Below are 21,935 nucleotides of genomic sequence, written 5' to 3'. Positions count from 1 at the left end.
AGCTGTACCACATAAAGATGAAATGGCAAAATGCATGCTAATTTAAAATTTTAACTTTGCTTTATTTAGAACATGAAAAGCAAATTTAAAAATCATGGTAAGTAGAGAGGGAGACCACAGAAAAAGGGAACCTTTAGGACCTTTAACAACGTTTTTTTTTCTTGCTTTTTGAGCAAGGGGCCCTGCATTTTCATTATGTACTGTGCCCCAGAAATTATGCACCTGGCCCTGCCACTTCATTGCCTCCAATTTTGAGTTTATTATTGCAAACCTCAAGGAAAGGACTACTTGATAGATTTTTCTCTACCTATGACTTGACAAATTAGTTCTGGCCCGTTGAGGTGTGGATTAAATGCTCCTTTCTGCCATGATTGGATGTAGTCAGAATCGTGTCTGGGGGACCCAAAGGAGTGGTTCCAACTCTGAGAATAATTCTCCTAATTTATCATCTTTTCAACAATTGTAAAGGTAATATATTTGCATGACAGTTTTTAGGACCATGGGGAAAAGTTGCCTAAGGACCGCCTATGAAATACTCAATTGAAATATCAATGTTCAGAATATGAGATGTATGGATACAGAGCTGGGCTTCATTTCCATCCAGGCATTTTCGTAAGTGTAGAGATGCCAGAATGCAGCACACAATGGCCATCAATGGAGTAACCTCTTTGAAGACTTGAGAAAGAAATCCTGAGGCTTCCATTCATCACACAATTTGTGGCAGATCTATACTAATAAAAGGGTAATAGGCAAATTGATCAGGACGCTCTCACAGTAATGACCAAACAGCAGCCTTCATGGGGCGACAAGGCTGGCAGGGGGTTACTGAGGGACAATCAAATGACTGAACAGCAGGCTGGGTGGGGTGACCAGGCTGGCAGGGGCATTAGTGAGGGACAACCAAACGACTGAACAGCAGGCTGCATTGGGTGACCAGGCCAGCTGAGGGGCAGTGAGGGGCGACCAGGCCAGCAGAGGGGGGCAGTGAGGTGCAACCAGTCCAGCAGGGCGGGGGGGGCGCAAGGAGGTGCAACCAGGCCAGCGGGGGGCGGGGGTGCAGTTGGGGGTGACCAGGCCAGCAGGGTGGGCTATTGGGGGTGACCAGGTCGGCACTGGGGGGCAGTTGGGGGTGACCAAGCCAGGAAGGGGGGCAGTGAGGGGAGACCAGGCCAGCGGGCAGAGGTGGTTAGGGGTGATCAGGCAGGCAGGCAGGTGAGCAGTTAGGAGCCAGCAGTCCCGGATTGTGAGAGGGATGTCTGACTGCCAGTTTAGGCCCGATCCCTGGGATTGGGCCTAAACCGGCAGTCGGACATCCCCTGAGGGGTCCTGGATTGGAGAGGGTGCAGACTGAGCTGAGGGGACACCCCCCCCCCATGCATGAATTTCATGCACCGGGCCGCTAGTATAACTATGTAAACACTGCCCTCTTTACTTAGCTATCTTCTAATTTTTTCACTGATAGTAAAAATAAGTTAAAAAGTAGGTTAAAAAGTTATGCAGATATAATAATGAGTTCCTAAATTGGGATTTTTTGACTTGCTAAGAACCAGCAGTGATTGGCAAATTGGGGCTAGAGCAGAATTGCTCTGCCTGAAGTGAAGGCAGCAGGGGAGAGGATGGCAGAGGGAAAGAAGAGGGAGGGGTGGAGAAGGAAAGGGAGAATTGAGCTGTGGCAATAATGATATGGGATTTTTGGAGTGAAACACGCGGTGTTTCCCTAGGCAGGCTGGCTTCCCCGGATTTTTTGTCTGTCAGAGTCGAAGAATGAAACCACTGACAGAAGGTGGTAGAGCAAAGGTGGAAATTTATTGAAGAACAAGTACAGACTCCCACGTGGGGAGGGGGCAAGAGTCTCACCAAGTTCATTTCTCCCAGTTTATAAAGGCTGCAGTTTTTAGGCCTCGATATCCCCTCTGATTGGCCATTATTCCCCCTTTGATTTGGTCACTATAGCAACTCCTGAGCTCAAAGGTCAAACCTCACTTGGAACAAGTGAGGCCCTCCCTCGTTACTTTGTAAATATAGACCTTTGCTACTCCCAGTTCCCTTGTCTTATGGAAATGTAACCTTTTGCAACTGTGTAGCCCTGTGTTTTTTCCATAGACCCCCTTAATTTTAAAAATTCCCTAAACCTGCCTTTTTCACCCCTAAAAATTCCTATTTCAATAGGAAGGAGAAAAGGAGAGACTTCCCAGGCAGTTCAGTAGATAGACATTGTAGAAATGCCGAAAGGGGACATTTCAACTGTTTTTATGATAAAATCCTCTCCTTGCTTCATTTAACGATGAAATCTCCAGTTTCTTACTAAAGTTTTCATGGAAGTTGATTTGCATATGTGAAGAAGACTAAGGTTGGAGGCAAGCATATATTGAAATGGGGGAGGGAGGGTTGGAAGGAAACTCCAAGAAAAGGATTAGGGAATAGTTGATATCAGTTTGAGTTATATACTAGTAGATTTTAAAAGATTGTCTTTAGCATTTAAGGAGATAGAAAAATTAGCTAATTTCTCACTTAATATTCTCTGTCTTCCTGATAACATTTGGCTCTGCAAGTTGACTTCTTTCTGGGCACAGATTCAATTTCCCTTATTCCTTGGTCCCTCTCCAAAGGAAACAAATAACCCCAGTGTCTCCAATTTTACCATCTATCATTTTGTCCAGCAAGTGGACTCCTTGGAAAGATGATAAAAGAGAAATGTCAATAGAGATAGTGGCAAAGGCAGAGAACATTTCCATAATAAGGGGAAAGCCTGTTTCCCTGGCCACCCTGGATGGCCTATTTCCTCCACTCTAAGTATAGAACATCAGGGCTTTCCTCACACCTGACCCCGATACTGCCAGCTCTGGGAGATTAAGTCTCTACTCCATTTTAAGCTCTACATGTAAAACAATATGTCTCAGGCATTCTTTCAATAAATTGACTTTTTTTTTTCTTTAAAAAATTATGCTAATGATATATTGCTGATGAAAAATGTTTGCTGCTCCTTGTAAGTTGCCAGCTTTAAGCTGTACTTTCCATCATTATTAATAAGTGAAAAATAAGAGGTTTTTTTGGGCTGCCTGTGTTTTGAACCCCAGCATAGAATGTTTGAACCTTATTTTCTGGACTGAGCAGCCAATAGTGGTTGGTCACATGCCTCAAGGAGATGAATCACTTTGACTCCAAATGTAGATTATAGACACAATATCTGCCTTCTGTTGATTCATGGTACAGTGGGGCCTTACCTGTCCCTGTGGCCTGAAGAAACCATTTGTGGTTTTGATCACATGTGATTTTCCTTTGCCTCCAGCTTCCCCTTTCTGGTCAATCCATCACATACAGACAAAGTCAACTTTCTACAACACATATTATATTGTGTTATTCCCTGCTCAGAAGCCTTCCAAGACTCCCCACTGGTCTCAGAAGAATCCACACTCCATAGCATAGCAGGCAAGGCACTTCACAATCAGAACTCAGTCTTCCTATCTGATACCATCTCCCTGCCCCTCCTTTTGTCTGTCCATTCCTGCCCCTTCTTTAAACATATTTTTTTAATTTCTTTATTGATTAAGGTATTACATATGTGTCCTTATTCCCCCATTACCCCCCACCTCCCATTCATGACCCCACCCCCCTGTTGTCTGTGTCCATTGATTAGGCTTATATGCATGCATATAAGTCCTTTGGTTGATCTCTCCCCCTTACCCCCACCCTCCCCTACCTTCCCTGAGGTTTGACGTTCTGATTGATGTTTCTCTGTCTCTGGAACTATTTTTGTTCATCAGTTTATGTTGTTCATTATATTCCACAAATGAGTGAGATCATGTGATATTTATCTTTCTCTGCCTGGCTTATTTCACTTAGCATAATGCTCTCCATCTCCATCCATGTTGTTGCAAATGGTAAGAATTCCTTCTTTTTTACCGCAGCGTAGTATTCCATTGTGTAGATGTACCACAGTTTTTTAATCCACCCATCTACTGATGGGCACTTAGGCTATTTCCAAATCTTAGCTATGGTGAATTGTGCTGCTATGAACATAGGGGTGCATATATCCTTTCTGATTCATGTTTCCAGTTTCTTGGGATATATTCCTAAAAGTGGGATCACTGGGTCAAATGGGAGTTCCATTTTTAGTTTTTTGAGGAAACTCCATACTGTTCTCCACAGTAGCTGCACCAGTCTGCATTCCCACCAGCAGTGCACGAGGGTTCCTTTTTATGCGCATCCTCGCCAGCCAGCACTTGTCATTTGTTGATTTGTTGATAATAGCCATTCTGACAGGTGTGAGATGGTACCACATTGTTGTTTTGATTTGCATCTCTCTGATGATTAGTGACTTTGAGCAGGTTTTCATATGTCTCTTGGCCTTCTTTCTGTCTTCTTTCGAAAAGTGTCTGTTTAGATCAGTTGCCCATTTTTTGATTGGGTTGTTTATCTTCTTTTTGTTAAGCTGCATGAGTTCCCTGTAAATGTTAGAGATTAAACCCTTATCATTGATATCATTGGCAGATATGTTCACCCATACAGTGGGCTTTCTTGTTGTTTTATTGATGGTCTCCTTTGCTTTGCAAAAGCTTTTTATTTTAATGTAGTCCCATTTGTTTATTTTCTCTTTAGTTTGCATTGCCCTAGGAGCGGTATCGGTGAAGAAATTGCTTCGGCATATGTCAGAGATTTTTCTGCCTGTGGATTCCTCTAGTACTTTTATGGTTTCTCGTCATATGTTTAAGTCCTTGATCCATTTTGAGTTTATTTTTGTGTATGGTGTAAGTTGGTGGTCTAGTTTCATTTTTTGCATGTATCTGTCCAATTTTCCCAACACCATTTATTGAAGAGACTGTCTTGACTCCATTGTATGTTCATGCCTCCTTTGTCAAATATTAATTGAGCATAGTGGTTTGGGTCAATTTCTGTGTTCTCTATTCTATTCCATTGATGTATATGTCTGTTCTTGTGCCAGTACCAGGCAGTTTTGAGAACAGTGGCTTTGTAATACAGCTTGAAATATGGTATTGAGATCCCACCTACTTTGTTCTTCTTTCTGAGGATTGCTGTGGCTATTTGGGGTCTTTTTTTATTCCAGATGAATTTTTGGAGAGTTCTTTCTAGGTCTGTGAAATATGCCACTGGTATTTTAATGGGGAGTGCATTGAATCTATAGATTGCTTTGGGTAGTATGGACAATTTAATGATGTTGATTCTCCCAATCCATGAACATGGTATGTTCTTCCATCTGTTTATGTCTTCCTCTATCTCTTTTTTCAGTGTCCTGTAGTTTTCCCTGTATAGGTCTTTTACCTCCTTGGTTAAGTTTATACCTAGGTATCTTAATGTTTTTCGTGCGATGGTAAATGGGATTACTTTTTTAGTCTCTCTTTCTGTAAGTTCATTATTGTTTTGTAGAAATGACATAGATTTCTTGGCATTAATTTTGTATCCTGCTACATTGCCAAATTCATTTATTAAGTCTATTCGTTTTTTGATGGAGTCTTTCGGGGTTTGTACAATATCATGTCATCTGCATATAAGGACAGCTTTACTTCTTCTTTTCCTCTTTGGATGCATTTTATTTCTTCTTCTTGTCTAATTGCAATGGGTAATACTTCCAGTACTATGTCAAACAGGAGTGGTGAGAGTGGGCATCGCTGTCTTGTTCCTGTTCTTAGGGGAAATGGTTTTAGTATTTGCCCATTGAGTATGATGTTAGCTGTGGGTTTATCATATATAGCTTTTATTATGTTGAGGTGTGACCTTCTATTCCACCTTGTTGAGAGTTTTTATCAAGAAAGGGTGTTGGATTTTGTCAAATGTTTTCTCTGCATCAATTGATATGACTATGTGATTTTTATCTCTCAGTTTGTTTATGAGATGTATCACGTTTATTGATTTGCGAATATTGTACCATCCTTGCATTCCTGGGATAAATCATACTTGGTCATGGTGTATGATCTTTCTTATGTAGTGCTAAATTTTGCTAGCATTTTGTTGAGGATTTTGGCATCTATGTTCATGAGGGATATTGGCCTGTAATTCTCTTTCATTGTGTTGTCTTTATCTGGTTTTGGTATTAGGGTGATGCTGACTTCATAGAAGGAACTTGCAAGTGTTCCTTCCTCTTGAATTTTTTGGAATAGTCTGAGGAGGATAGGTTTTAGTTCTTCCTTGAATGTTTGGTAAAACTCCCCTGTGAAGCCGTCTGGCCCTGGGCTTTTGTTTGCTGGAAGCTTTTTTATGACTGCTTCAATTTCTTCCATAGTTATTGGCCTATTGAGATGTTTAAATTCTTCCTGATTGAGTTTTGGAAGGTTATATTTTTCTAGGAATATGTCCATTTCCTCCAGGTTGTCCAGTTTGTTAGAATAGAGTTGTTCATAGTATTTTTTAACAATCCTTTGTATTTCGGTGGGGTCTGTTGTTATTTCACCTCTTTCATTTCTGATTTTGTTTATTTGGGTCCTCTCTCTTTGCTTCTTGGTGAGCCTGGCTAGAGGTTCATCAATCTTGTTTATCCTTTCAAAGAACCAGCTCTTGGTGTTGTTGATCTTTTGTATTGTTTTTTTGGTCTCACTGTTGTTTATCTCCACTCTGATCTTTATTATTTCCTTCCTTCTGCTTACACTGGGCTTTTCTTGTTGCTCTGTTTCTAACTCTTTGAATTGTAGCGTTAGGTAATTTATTACCATTGTTTCTTGTTTTTTTTTTTTTTTTGCAGTAAGCTTGTAGAGCTATGAACTTCCCTCTCAAGACTGCTTTCGCTGTGTCCCATAGATTTTGGATGGTTGTGTTTTCATTGTCATTTGTTGCCATGATGTTTTTTATTTCTTCCTTGATCTCTCTGGTAACCCAGTCATTGTTTAATAGCATGCTGTTTAGTCTCCATGTGTTTGATTTTTTTGGATTGTTTTTATTATAGTTGATTTCCAGTTTTATGCCACTGTGATCTGAGAAGATGCTTGATATAATTTCTATCTTCTTGAATTTGAAGAGATTTTGCCTATGACCCAACATAGGGTCTATCTTTGAAAATGACCCATGTGCACTTGAGAAGAATGTATATTCTGTGGCTTTGGGGTGAAATGTTCTGAAGATGTCAATTAATTCCATCTGGTCTAGTGAGTCATTTAAGATTGATGTTTCTTTGCTGATTTTTTGTTTAGAGGATTTGTCCAATGGTGATAGTAGAGTATTAAAGTCTCCTACTATGATTGTATTGCTGTCAATCTCTCCCTTGATATCCTCCAGGAGTTTTTTTATGTATTTGGGTGTTCCTGTATTGGGTGCATATATGTTTACCAGAGTTATTTCTTCTTGTTGGATTGCTCCCTTTAGTATTATGAAGTGGCCTTCCTTATCTCTTGTTATGTCTTTCACTTTGAGATCTAATTTGTCAGATATAAGTTTTGCTACCCTAGCTTTTTTTTTCATTTTCATTCTCCTGGAAAACCTTTTTCCATCCCTTCACCCTCAGTCTGTGTGCATCTTTTTTTCTGAGGTGGGTTTCTTGTAGACAGCAGATATATGGATCTTGTTTTCTTATCCAATCCGTTACCCTAAGTCTTTTGATTGGGGCATTTAATCCATTTACTTTAAAGTTATTATTGATTGGTACTTATTTGTTGCCATTTTTATTCTTTACCCCTGTGTTCCTTCTTCACTTCCTATTTCTTTTTTTTTTTTTTTTTTTTTATAGCAGACCCTTTAGCATTTCTTGCATTGCTGGTTTGGTGGTAATAAATTCCCTTAGTCCTCTTTTGTCTGTGAATCTCCTGATTTCACCTTCAATTTTGATTGATAGCCTTGCTGGGTACAGTATTCTTGGATTCAGACCCTTCCTTTGCTTGACTTTGTATATTTCATTCCATTTCCTTCTGGCCTGATGAGTTTCTGTTGAGAAATCAGTTGCTAGTCTGATGGGAGTTCCTTTGTAGGTAACTTTCTGTCTCTCTCTGGCCACTTTTAAGATTCTTATTTTGTCGTTGGTGTTTGCCAATTTAATTATAATGTGCCTTGGCATTGGTCTTTTGGGGTTCATTTTGCTTGGGACTCTGAGCTTCTTGGATTTGTGTGAGGTTTTTTTTCCCTATATCAGGGAAGTTCTCTGTCATTATTTCTTCAAACATGTTTTCTATTCCTTGCTCAGTTTCCTCTCCTTCTGGAACCGCCATTATGCAGATGTTGTTTTGTTTAGTGTTGTCCCAAAGTTCCCTTTGGCTCTCCTCCTGCTTTAAAATTTTTTTTTCTAGAAGCTGCTGTACTTGGATATTTTTTCCTACCTTGTCTTCTAGCTCACTGATGCGGCCCTCTGCTTCTTCTAGTCTACTCTTGATGCTTTCTATTGAGTTCTTTACAGCAGCGATGTCATTTTTCATTTCTTCTTGGTTCTTCTTCATTTCCTCTTGGTTCTTACTCATATTGTCAAATTTGTCTTCCATTCTTTTCAGCCACCTTATGACCATCTCTCTGAATTTTTTCTCTGACAGGTTGCTTGCCTCCATTTCCTTTACTTCCTTTTCTGGTGATGCCTGCTTTTCTTTCATATGCGAGCTGTTTCTTTGTCTCCCCATGGTCTCTCTTCTCTGGGTGTCTGGTTATTTAGTTCTCTCTCTCCTTATCCCAGGCGAAAACTGACCTTTCCGTGGTGGAGTGTAGAGCTCCTCTGAATCCACGTGTTTGTGCCAATTGGACCGGTGCTCTGGGTTCGCAGCTGTTCGGTGGGTGCCAGAGTTGTAGATTTTCAGGCTTCTGATAACATCCACTTTCCCCTTCAGGATAGTGTGGTCTCGCCTCCGAGCCGGTGGCTCCGGAAGGGAACCCAGCAGCAGTGGGGCCTACCCGGTCAGAGGAGCCACGTTCAGCAGTCCCCCACCTTCTCCTGGCGTATAGCTGTCCCTTAACTCACCAACAGACACTCCCCGTGCAACCCTCAGCTGTTCTTTCTATCTGTTCTGGGACAAGGCTCGGGACACATCTCTCTATTCCTCCACCATTTTTTTTTCTCCCTAGTTGTGTCTTTAAGCATATTTTTAAATGTGCCAGTAATTCTTACTCATGGGATCAGCATTACTAGTTTATTTAATATTAGACATTAAGCCTTACTTTTTTAGTTTTGTATGGATGTAAAGAAAAGATATTGGTTGTATAATATCTACACACCCCAATGTTGTTTATCTAATTCTCATTTGGAACATTTGATAAAAAGCAGATTATTTTTAGCACCATCTTATACCTGAATCAGAATCTTTGGAAATAAAATATAAGAATCTGAATGGTAAGCAAGGTATTCATGTCTATTTAGCAAACTCTAGAGTTTAAATTTCCATGTCTTTGATATTAAAAGCAGCAGCATTCTTCTTATTAATAATATTACCTTTTATCTCAACCATCTCTATGCCACACAAACATTAATATCTTGCCAGTGTCTACTGTATTCTGTATCCTGCATAGGGCATATATTGTCCAGAGTAGACATACTTCTCCAGGGCTTGTTATTGAGCAAGCAAGAAAGGCTGAAACATACCTATAAATATTTCAGAAGACAAAAGAAATGTGCCAAAATGCTGAAGTTTTGCTGGGATTCAGTGACTAGAGCCAGAAATGTTTGATCTTAGAAGCATTCATGGAGATAGTTTGTTTTCAGGAGAGGGAAATCATTCCAACTTTTGGAAATTTGCAAAATCCAAGTATGTGGAAGATTCATGAACCCTGATTAACTGAAAAGTCCATCTTAGTCTGTTATGGGAAAAGAGACAGTGAACATGGAGAAGAAAGTGAGCCTTAATTGGTACAAAGATTAGAAGCATACAAAAAGATTATTTTGATAGGTAAACCATTCAGCAATTTATGAGATATGAAATGAGCAGCAATATAGTTCCAAGAAATATGAAGTTGTCCAGTGACAATTACTGATGTTCACGCAACAATTATTTTTGGCACCAGGAAGTCAGCAGTCAAGGAAAGAGACAAAACAAGGTCTTATCCTCAAGAAGATAGACAGTAAACATTGAGAATGACTACTGGCATCCTTTCCACCCTTCCTTCACTGAGTGGCAGCAATACAGTGAGAGGTATTTTCCTTCACTCATGGGATAGGCCAATCTCATTAAAGGTAACCTTATTATCTCTGCCAATGGCCGCTTGAGGGAAGGGGCTTAGTAGCTAATTCTGGATAATGAGATAATAAGAAATATTTGCTGGAGGCTAATAAAGGTACAGGGAACCAATTTTTCTTTCCTATTGGACAAGAAGAAAGAAAAAGCATATGACCTCAATTTTTTTCACATGAGAGGCTTTATCTTTGGATGAAACGAACATTGTTGTTAGAGATAAAGAGATATGAAAAGAGCCTGCTGACTCCACCATCCCAAAAGTATGTACTATCTCTGTGGTTTTTTTTTTAAGTTTTACTTACAGCAAAGTACACCTTAACTGATATACATGAATAACAATTTTTACATAGCTTATTTTATCCTCAGTCAGGATGAATATTCCCTGCTCATAAAAATAGAAATAAAAAAACTTAAATGTAAGAAAAATATCAGAAAGTTTTTACCCAAGTCCAAGCACGAAGCTTAAGGATTTAGAAATATACAGTATGGAAGCAAGCTAACAGTCCATGAGTACCTTCTATATGCTGATGACTCTGTGAAGCACTTCATAGGTTATCTCATTTTAATTTAATTTTTATAACAAGTCTCTGAGTTTATTACTATCCTTATTTTACAGATGAGCAAACTGAAGCTCAGAGAGCTTCAGGAGGTCACCATACGTTATAATGTGCCACAAACATGAATTCAAACTCGGATTTTTGGTCAGCATATTCTATCCTCTTTCCACTTCACCACAAACTACTTCTTATGAGAAAGCATTTTCTATAATTGAGATCTCATAGAAGAATAATCATCAGGACTTGACAGTGTGAGAGTATAAATCAGAGAACAATAGAGGAAGATGCATGAGTCCTTGTGACTGGAATAATAGTGTAGTAATAGTGGAAGCAATGAGGCATCCGGAATAAAACCGTGATAAAGAGTAACTAGAGTATTATGCTAAGCTAAATAAGCCAGTCAGAGAAAACCAAGTATCACATGATATCACTCATATGTGGAATCTAAAAAAACAAACTGATGAACAAAATAGATGCAGAGACATAGAAACATGGAACAGAGTGATGAATCTCAGAGCAAAGATGGGGATGGGAGGAGATTAACCAAAGAATTTATATGCATAACCCATGGACACAGACAATAGTGTGGTGAAGGCCTGGGGCAGGGGGCAGGTGCGGGCTAGAAGAGGTCAATGGGGAAAAGAGAGGACATCTGTAATACTTTCAACAATAAAGATAAACTTTTTTAAAAGAGTAAATGATATTAGTGGATATTTCAAAGGCAGAATATTTAGGAGTTATTAGCATATTGCAAAAGGATAATAAATTAATCTTGGGGAAAACCCAGTGAAGGATATGAGAACAAGAGGAAATAGTGAAACAGGGAATAAAAGGTATGAGAAATATTGGCTTGACTATAAGCAAAATCATATGCTAGGTTCCTGGAAGAAGAGTTTAGGAAAATATAAAGAAAGTCTATCCAAATGAAAAATGAACTAATTCATCATTACACTTTGGACTCCCATATTGAAGATGTAGAGTGGTAAATAGTTGAACCAGGTTCATTTGCTTATTCATTTGAGCAAAGTAATGCCTGGGAAAATACTGCAAATTTTAGAACAGCAGAGATTAGATCGTCATTTCTCTTGCCTTCCCATTACAATGTTTCCTGTTATTTGGAGGGGAAGATAATATGGAAGAAAACTTATTGGATGCCTGTTTGGGGTAGACTTCACTATTAACTTCAGATGTAATTCTTGATCCATCCTGTTGCATGGATCTCAGAATAAAGCTACATTATAAAAGCTGCAGTGAATCATGGACATTTAACCCCCACAATAATCACGTGGGATTATTGTGTTAACTTCGGTTTTACAATTAAAAAAAGAAATGGAGGCTCAAAAGCCTTAAGTCAGTAGCCTTAGGTTATGTCACTTGTGGTGGTGAAATCAGGATTGGAACATAGATTTGCATGACTCCAAAGCTCTGGGTTTATCCAGTTCTTATAGATATTTCACCCATACTTTATTTTAAATGGTCCCTCCATGAGGAAAAACAAAAACAAAAACAAAACACACACACACATAAAGTGAAAGATTCAGAGGCAATAAAAAATGTCAGATATTTATTTACAAAGCAAATATATTTAACTCGGTCACTATACTCTATAGAACTTTCTAATCAATGTTCACAAGTACAACAACATATGTAATTTACTGGCTTTTGTAGAGTAACCAAGATTAAATTTACTCCTCTACCTTAAACAGCTAGAAAATAAGACTGAATCTCTAAAACTATGTTTTTTTTCAGGCACTAGACAGCAGCTAGCCCAGGTCAGTGATTCCCAAGATAAGGGAAACAAATAAAGTGAGCTCCAGGTATCTGCTAAAAGAGGGGTACCAGGACACAATGTAGGAAGAGTGAACCCAAACAGAGCTCAGTGATCTTGTTGAGTTGAAGAGTCAGAGTTGGGTGTTTGAGGCTAAGGTGGCTATAATTTTAGTGGTAGAGTCAGGGAAAATATCTCTGCACAGAAAGAGAATGCCAGAGATTTACAGAGGAACTCCCTTAAATCTCTGGCTGAATAGTATAGAAATATGAGAAGAAAATACTTGAATCCAGAGGAAGAACCACTGGAAAGCAATATCTAGAAAAATCTCCCCAAAACTTATACAGGATTGGGAATAGGTTGTATTCTCAGCAAGAGTTCAAAGACTTCACATATGGGACATAGAATCCTTAGAAAATATTGCATCAGTAGTGAAGATAAATTAGCCCTAGACAGAAAGCCATTCTGGATTCACCCTAACAAAGCTTAATAGCAAATGTTAAAATGGATTCCAAAAATTTATTTGTATGGTAGAACAAAGACTAAAATTATTTAAAAGTTAAATTTAATACAACACATACACACACACACACACACACACACACAGACCACCAGATACCTACCTCTGAAAAACATAAAATTCACAATGTCTGGCATTGAATCAAAATTTACCAAGCAGTCAAAGGAGCAAAATAACACAACCCATAATGAGACAAAAACCAATCAATAAAAACAGACCCAGCAATGAGAGATGATAGCGTTAGTACATAAGAATGTAAAAACAGTTGTTAAAAAATTAAAGAAACAAAGTATCAATGAATGAGGAACAATGTTAAGTGGAATAGAATGAGGAACAATGTCAAGTGGAATAGCATAAGTGTAATTGGAGTCCAATTGCAATTACGAAGAACTAAAACTATTTTATTAATTACTAATTATGTTGAGTATAGTTTCAAGAGCCATGAATATACAAATAATGACCACTTACCACATGTCAAATATAATAACTCACGTAATAAATAAATAAGGAGTAAAGTAACTACTACCCCTGTTCTAAAGATTTCACATTCTCCTCAGTGGCAGAAGGCAAGTAGAATGTTTGCTATATGTCTGGAACAAGACAGAATATATGAATATTTAAAGCACCATAAAGAAAAATATAATTTAAGAGCCAGGCTCAGAGAAATGCTCTATGGATGATGGAACTTCATCTGCGTATTTGAGAATGAGTAGAAATATGAGTCACAATTACATAGAAAATACATCTTAGATGAAAGAAATGGTTAAAGATAAAGACAAGAATGCAAGAGCACGAGGAATATTTTTTTTTAAAAGACTTTCCTTCACGCAGTCCTTACATTTTTTTTTTTAATATTTTATTGATTTTTTACAGAGAGGAAGGAAGAGGGATAGAGAGCTAGAAACATCGATGAGAGAGAAACATCGATCAGCTGCCTCTTGCACACCTCCTACTGGGGATGTGCCCGCAACCAAGTTATGTGCCCTTGACCGGAATCGAACCCGGGACCCTTCAGTCCGCAGGCTGACGCTCTATCCACTGAGCCAAGCCGGTATTGGCACGAGGAATATTTTTTAATAGCAGTAAGACCTGTAGTGCTTTTCATCAATTTGGGATGAGGCATATCAGGCCTGAATGTCAGAAAGGGAACTAGTATGAGTGCAACCCTGTTACTTCCCTATTAATTCCCACTGTCTTTTACTAATTATTTAGGAACTTCAGAAAAAAAAACATTAGAAATGCAGTCTTTACACTGTGCTAGTTGGTTTATGTGAGAAATGCTCACTTGTTCAAATGCAAATAACAGAATCAGAGACAGAAAGATGGCGAAAACGAGACTTTTAATACGTTCTTGAGAGCCGGTGTCCAGTTGTACAGGCACACATGGAGTGGCGATCACAGCCTATTTATCCCCTAAGGTGCGCGAGTCCTTCCTGAGTATATGGGGTTAATAGTTTCCTCATACGTCGCCTAAGTCTTATTGGTTTCTAAAAAAAAAAAAAAAAAAAAAAAGCTTTTCTAGTTGTCTCCACCTCTCCCTGATTAGTTGAGGTGGGCGCCTGGGAACGGGGAGTTCCCACCATGATGCTGGCTCATATCCATAGTTCTTTGTTCTTATATCCTCTTCCTTCCTCCCTACATTCTGTTTGCCCTGGGGAAATTCAGTAACTATTTCCATTAAACGTTGACTATGCTGGAGATGGATCACAGAGATCCACTTCCTAGAGATTATTATTTTGTTAGGGCTGCCATTCCAAAATTTCATAATCCGGAAGGCTTAAATAACAGACATGCATTGCCTCACAGTTCTGGAGGCTAGAAGTCCAAGATCTAGGTGTTGACAAGATAGGTTTCTTCTAAAGACTCTGAGGGAGGACTTTTTCCATGCATGTCTCCTAGCTTGTGTAGTTTGCTGACAATACTTGGCTTTCCTTGGCTTGTAGATGCATCACCCAGTCTCTGCCTTCAAATTCATATGGGTGCACTTCCTGGGTGTGTCTGTCTATGTGTCCAAATTTTCCCTTTTTATACAAGGACACAGTCATATTGAATTAGGGGTCTTCCCTACTACAGTATCATGTTAACACACTAATCATATCTACAACGACCCTGTTTCCAAATAAGGTCATGTTCTGCTGTGCTGAGGGTTAGGAGTTCAACCTACAAATTTTGGAGGACACAATTCAACCCTTCATGGTGGAGAAATGTTGGTGGCTTTGTAATAGGGGAGGCTCTTGGTCAGAATTGTCCTTTAGGAAGTGTAATCTGCCAGTTGTATGTGAATCAGCCTCTGAAGGGCTCTAGCCATATCCTCCCACTTTGCCCTATATCCATACACACACATACACTGTAACCAAACAGTTCCTTAGCTAGACCCACCATACCTTTTCCCCTCTTTCCCCTCTCTGATGCTGTTGCCATGCCTTTGATTTCTCTACATCACTAATGAATAATTCCTAATCTTCAATGCTTATCTCTTCAAGCATTTTTGTCACATTCATAATGCATAGGATAATGTCTAGCACATTTTAGGAAATCTTCCCTAAACATGCTCCTCCTCCTCTGAATGGTGTTCACAATCCTGCTGTCATGACCCTGTCTTTAAAAAACAATAACATCCATGGATTATAACACATATTATACTTTTTTTATTACTTGTGTACATACTCTTTTTCTCCATGAAACCATGACACAGTTCTGGTTGGATCTCTTGCAACTAGCTGAGAGGTAAGAATATAGCTAATTCCCCCCTCTTCCATAAGGCTTATTTGTGAAAAATTAGTATGCGTTGCAAAAAGTACATCTACATTGTGCTTGCTATATGCATGGCACTGTTCTAAGTGTGTAATGTATATTAACTCATTTCACAAGAACCTGGTGAGTTGGCCACTATGATCCCACTTTATAGATGATGAATCTAAGGCACAGAAAGGCTCAGGAACTTACCTGAGATTGCATAGCAACTGAATGACAGATGTTACAATCTAGTCCTTAATCACTTTGCCAAATTGCCTCTCAAATACCTTTGCTGTCTCAAAGTATTTTGGAACTATTTCCAACCTTACCACTAAGTAGCTACATGATGTTGAGCAAGATATTGAACTTGTCTAATTCTTTTTTTCAGTTCTAAAATGGGAATACTGATAGTACTATCCTCACAGAATTAATACATTTAAAGAAGAGTGTCCAGCACTGAGTAAGCCCCTCCCCCTCCACACACACACATACACACGCGCACGCGCGTGCACATACACACACTGAATAACTGAGAATTTATTGTATACTATGTGGCTAATTGAAGCCATACTGCCTCCTGCTGATGATTAATAGTGTCTGGTTTCTGAAGAAGTATGGTATTGGCAGATTTTTTTTTTTTTTTTTTTTTTTTGCCTTTTATGAAGGATGGGACTGGGCTGTCACTTTCTATGAAAATGAGAAAGAGGAGGTCAGAGGTGTTTTTGATAGCAACACAAAGGACCTTTATGTGGCTTTAAAAAGGATTGCAGTGTTAGGAGCCTGAGAACCTGGGCTTCATTGGCTTACAGCAGTCATCTTGACCTCTCCTCCTTCCCTGTAAAGGGGCAATGGAAAGGCACCAGGAAAAGAGGAAGAAAATTTTAGAAAAAAATTTTTTCAAAAAATATAACCTTGAAAGGAAATTAAAAAATCAGAATTCTGCACAATAAGAAAATCCTGTTCGTTGAGCCTGTTGAACAGTTATCAACAATTCTTCAGAAAATTCTAGCAGTTTACATGTGGAGCCAGTTGCTTCCTAATTGCTACAGCAGGCTACCACTGGGAAGAACAAAGGAAATATTTAGCACATCGTAAATTCTTCTGCAGCCCTGTGGAGTGGCTGGAGTTCAGATTACACGTTTATAACTAGCATTTGAGAGCAATTTCTATTTCACTTTGAGCGAGTTGTTGGGGAAGCTGTTCGGCACTGTTCCTGGTACGTTTCTGGAGAAATACAGACCCAAGTGTTTAAATTCAACAATCCAGTTCATTTGTGTTGGGATTCAATGAAGCGTTGAAAGATGTAACAATGAAATACGTCTTCCCTTCTGGAATTTGCTTTTTAATGGGGAGTAGATCTCTCATTGGGTGGAAAAGTGTACCTCAGATACACTTGTGGGGTGCTCTGACAGCTCTCAACTGAACGGTGGTCTTTTCACAGGCCAAGACTGAAGCAGTCTGAAGAATAGGCAGGATCTAAAAATAGATTCAGTTCTCACTGCCAATGAGGGGGAGCAAGAGAGAGGCAGTAAACACGTTTCATGTCACCACGGATGGATTGAAGAAGCTGCAACACAGAGCTAGATCTAGTAAGGGCAACGAGAAGCCACTTGGATATGAAAGGTCAGAAGGTCCGCTAAGATGGCTCTTGAAGCTATTATATTTATGACACAGCTGACGAATGTGTAGGTCTGCAGAGTCTAATTTGTCTTTGCCGTTATAGAAGATGGTTCAATATTCTGTGAATTTTAATGGGTACATTTTCTTAGCAACAGAAACACATTGTGGAATGATTGGCTGATGGTTTATTATTTATGAGTTGTCTCTGGCTTTAGGCCCTTGCGGTAGGCATAGCCATAAGGACTACCTTGTAATTCTTGACCCAGATGACTGATAACATATGGGAGGCAAGTTCCCCCTATGGCAGTAAGTGAATGTTTCACCCCAGCACATGGAAGAACAGGCTGAGGTTCAGGTCTTTGCAAATATAAAAAAATGAATGTTTTCCTGGATGTGTGGTGGCTAAATTTCCTATCTTCACCCCAAAAGAATTGATAATCTTCTTACTATTGTCTATTGGCTAATATTTGAGAAAATTTCCCAAATAAATAATTTAAAATAATAAAAACAAATCTAGATGAGCTTCCTACTTATTGAGACTAGCTCCCAGACAAAATATCTATAGATTGAACTACGGAAAAATCTTGTCTAATTCTTCCAGGGGAAACAATAAACTGACCTCGCCATCTTCTTCCTGGACAAATTTAGGGTTGCAGCCACTTTTTGTTTTCAGTGTAAAACCTTAGTGAGAAGTGGATATGGTCTTGCTCTGCCATCTAAATTTTAGTTTTGAGATATAATTAGACAATGTGATTAAATTGAATAAGGCAGCCATTTAGTTATTACATTTGTTAAATTAATATCTACAGTTTCCATTCCAACATCTTGCACACTTTTATACAACTATTGGCTGTTCCACATGATTGAATTTCTCTATTATGTATATACTAGAGGTCCAGTGCATGAAAATTCATGCACTGGATGGGGGAATCCCTCAGCCCAGCCTGCCCCCTCTCACAATCCGGGAGCCCTCAGGGGTAGGAGGCGACCCAACATCAGGGGAAGGCAACGCCCCCATCACACCTCTGCTGCTGCCACTGCTGGCAGCACAAGCCTCGGCCAGGGCAGCAGCCATCTGAGGCTTGCCTGCGCCTCGGCCAGCCCTGCTTGCCTGAACCTCAATCAGTGGGGGGTTCAGGAGGACCCGAGACCTCTGGCAGGACTGAGGGGACTCCAGCCGCCGGCATGCAGAGTGGCTGGCCCCGGCTGAGGAATGGAGGATGCTCTCAACAACAGGAGTTATAACTTCCAATTTGTTGGACACCACAGTCAGGCTTCAGCTTCAGGGGAGGGAGGAAGAGAGGGATGGGCAGCTCGTTGGAGGAGTCTGGGTGAGCTGTCAGTCAGTGAGGGGTGCAGGAGGACCTGAGGCCTCCAGCAGGGCTGAGGGGCCTCCGGCGGCAGGTGCACGGAACAGCCGGCCCCGCCCCTGCTATGGGCACTGCCATCTTGTGATGGCATAATGGTCAATTTGCATATTACCTCTTTATAATATAGGATATATAATATCTCTACCTCAGTAAGGAAGAATTAATCAACTAATTTCTTTGGTTACTCAGTATATTTTCTGAACATAATCTTGTTAAACAGTAAAGTTGCTGATTTTTAATTTGACATGATAAAAAATATTACAGGCAAATGAAAAGTGATTTTAAACCATTAAAAAACCTGATTTGTCTTCAGCATCAATTTGATGCCCACGTAAACTGTAAGATTTATACTATGTACACTCTGTTGCTTAAAAACAAAAACAAGAGAAGACCAGCCATACTTATGTAAAGAAGCATATATACATTTTAAATATATTCTCAACACTTAAAAAAATGACTAGAAAAGGGGTGAAATGTATGAAGTGAGGAATTAAATAAGAACATTAAAAGCTTGTCAAGTAATATTATGTTCAGGAATGTACAATGTCAATTGATTTTCATGACAAATTAAAATCTCTACACAATCAAAAGATGTCTAAACTCCAGCCAATGACTCGCTTATTTCAAGCAACATTTGGTACAAACAAAATCCAGTACAACCACTCCCTTGGATTTCATTGTGATGGGATTTAGTCTGTATTCATAGGTATAAATATTGGTCTAGAATAACCCATGTCTTCAGACATTTTATTGAATAATTGATTTCTTTTTTTATCCTCAGATTTTTACAGACATTTTAGGAGTTACATAAATTCAGGTATTTTAAAAAAAACCCAGCATGAGATAAGAACAACCCTAATAAACATAATTCTGAGACAATCTTTCATTGTTGTGAAGCTTATAAAATTGAAGGTCTCATGTTTTAAGAAGATAAAAAGAGGAATTCCTTCTCTGCTGTGGAATAAATGGACTATCTCACCCATGAATAATGATTAACGCTCTTTCACTCAGAGAAAAGGCTTGTAGGGCTTCACACCTGCAGCATTCATGAATTACAGGCCCCATTCCCTTGAAAGAAACTTAATAATCGCTATTCACAGGTGAAGTGTGCTTCAGTTGGATATAAAAGTTGAGATAAAACCAGTCAGCTTTGTTTCCAGTGCTGTTATTTTCCCAGCATTCCATCCCCTCCAGTCACTGCAAAAATACTTGAGCAGCTTTAAAGTTATCCAAAGGTGGTGCTGTAAATACCGTTTCTTCTCAGCTTAGTTCTGTGTTTATCAGAGATTCAGAGGTGGTTTTAAAGGTCAGAAAAACAAGCTGCCTGAAAACTTGGATTCAAACCCAAGTAATGAGGTCGGCATTTTTACAATTGATCTCTTCTTGTTGCCATCCAGGTCTACCCTGACCTTAAGTTTCCTCATACTGAATCCCAACCTGCCAAATGGGGTCAAATAAATATAAATGCAAAATAGAAATATAAACATATGTATTGATTTAAATAAGAATGTAAATATAAAGTATTATATATCATATGTATTATATTATAGAAGCTTATATACAAGCTTGAATAGAAATTTAAACATAAACAAATGTAGATAAAAACTACATATAAATACATTTTCTAATTTGTAGAGAAGTTTTTGACTTTCTTCACTGCTTCAAGGAAGATGTTTAAGGCATCTCCTTTCCTTTTTAAAATATATTTTTATTGATTTCAGAGAGGAAGGAGAGATAGAAGCATCAATGATGAGAGAGAATCATTGATCAGCTGCCTCCTGCACACCCCCCACTGAGGATCGAGCCCACAACCCGAATATGTGCCCTGACTGAGAATGACCTCCTGGTTCATAGGTCGACTCTCAACCACTGAGCTATACAGGCCAGGCAAGGCATCTTCTTTCTCTTTAGAGGCCACATTAATGGTCCATGTGCCATCTATGAATTGTTCACATATTTTCTTGGCCCACAGGGTGTTTTAAAAATAGAGTTATAATGTAAAAGCTAGGATATTTTACATTTAAAAGTCAGAATTTCTCAAATACTTGAAAAGTCTGGCAACACTGCACCCTCATTCCCTCATGGTACCAACTGACAGGAGCTGAGAGCTGGATTGTCGCAGACCTGACTTGTACGTGCCTCAGTTACCATTTCCTGCCTGAACCCTGAGTGTGCAATTCTAGAATAACCAAGCTGTCATGCCTTCATCAGCCCTCATATCTCTTAATATGGTTAGCATTTTACTAGTCAGAGTGACCATAACTGCTTCAAAGTCTGCCCTTATGAGTACTTGGGTTTTAGGTAGGTGTAAAATGCATTTTCTTCAAGTCCTTGGTTTTTAGGCAAATATTTTACAAAACACTGGGGGTTTAAAGATGATTAGGCAATTCTGCCTTTAAGATTACAATTTATTTGGAAACAAAGAGAAGCACATTAAACACACAAATAAAGTGCAATTATAGATATTAGTAGGGCAATTAGAGCATGCAGAAGAGAGTTACCTCACTGAGGCAGGTTGTGCTAAAGAGCTAGGTTCAGACCCGGGCAGAGAAGGCTTCTTTCCTAGGCCCTAGAGATTAGGAAGGAGTTAGAGTGGCCCAGGGGGTTGGATGGAGTTGGGGACAGGGGTTAAATCAGGGGTTTCGTCTTTTTTTCTGTTTTGTCTTGGGTTTATTTATGAAAACCTACTCTTTGACTTCCAGAAGGGTGATACTTCTATTAAAGAAAACACAAGAGTACTCAATATATGTGTATTTAAACTATACATCAGCTATTTCACCAAAAGTTTTCTTTCTCCAATTCTGAATTCAGCATTACATCCACTGCAATGTTTTTATGAACATTGCTCAAAACTAGCTTTACCACTGTAACCCGTGTATTCTCCAAATATATATTCATCTCCACTTCAGAAATAACCCTCAGTTTTTTATCTATGATAAAATCCTGGGATATTTGATTAAACATACTACAACTATTTGGTAAAATGAGAAACACCCACCCCTCCCCGTCAAAGAAACCTTATAAAGAAACTAAGGTTTCTTTTTTTTAAAATATATTTTATTGATTTTTTACAGAGAGGAAGGGAGAAGGATAGAGAGTTAGAAACATCGATGGGAGAGAAACATCCATCAGCTGCCTCCTGCACACACCCCACTGGAGATGTGCCTGCAACCAAGGCACATGCCCTTGACTGGAATCGAACCTGGGACCCTTCAGTCCACAGGCCGACTCTCCATCCACTGAGCCAAACCGGTCAGGGTGAAACTAAGGTTGCTT

Source organism: Plecotus auritus, assembly GCF_963455305.1.
Source record: "Plecotus auritus genome assembly, chromosome: 4".
In the NCBI taxonomy this organism is placed as follows: domain Eukaryota; kingdom Metazoa; phylum Chordata; class Mammalia; order Chiroptera; family Vespertilionidae; genus Plecotus; species Plecotus auritus.
The sequence above is the reverse complement of the archived record's forward strand: the minus strand, read 5'-3'. Positions refer to the sequence as shown.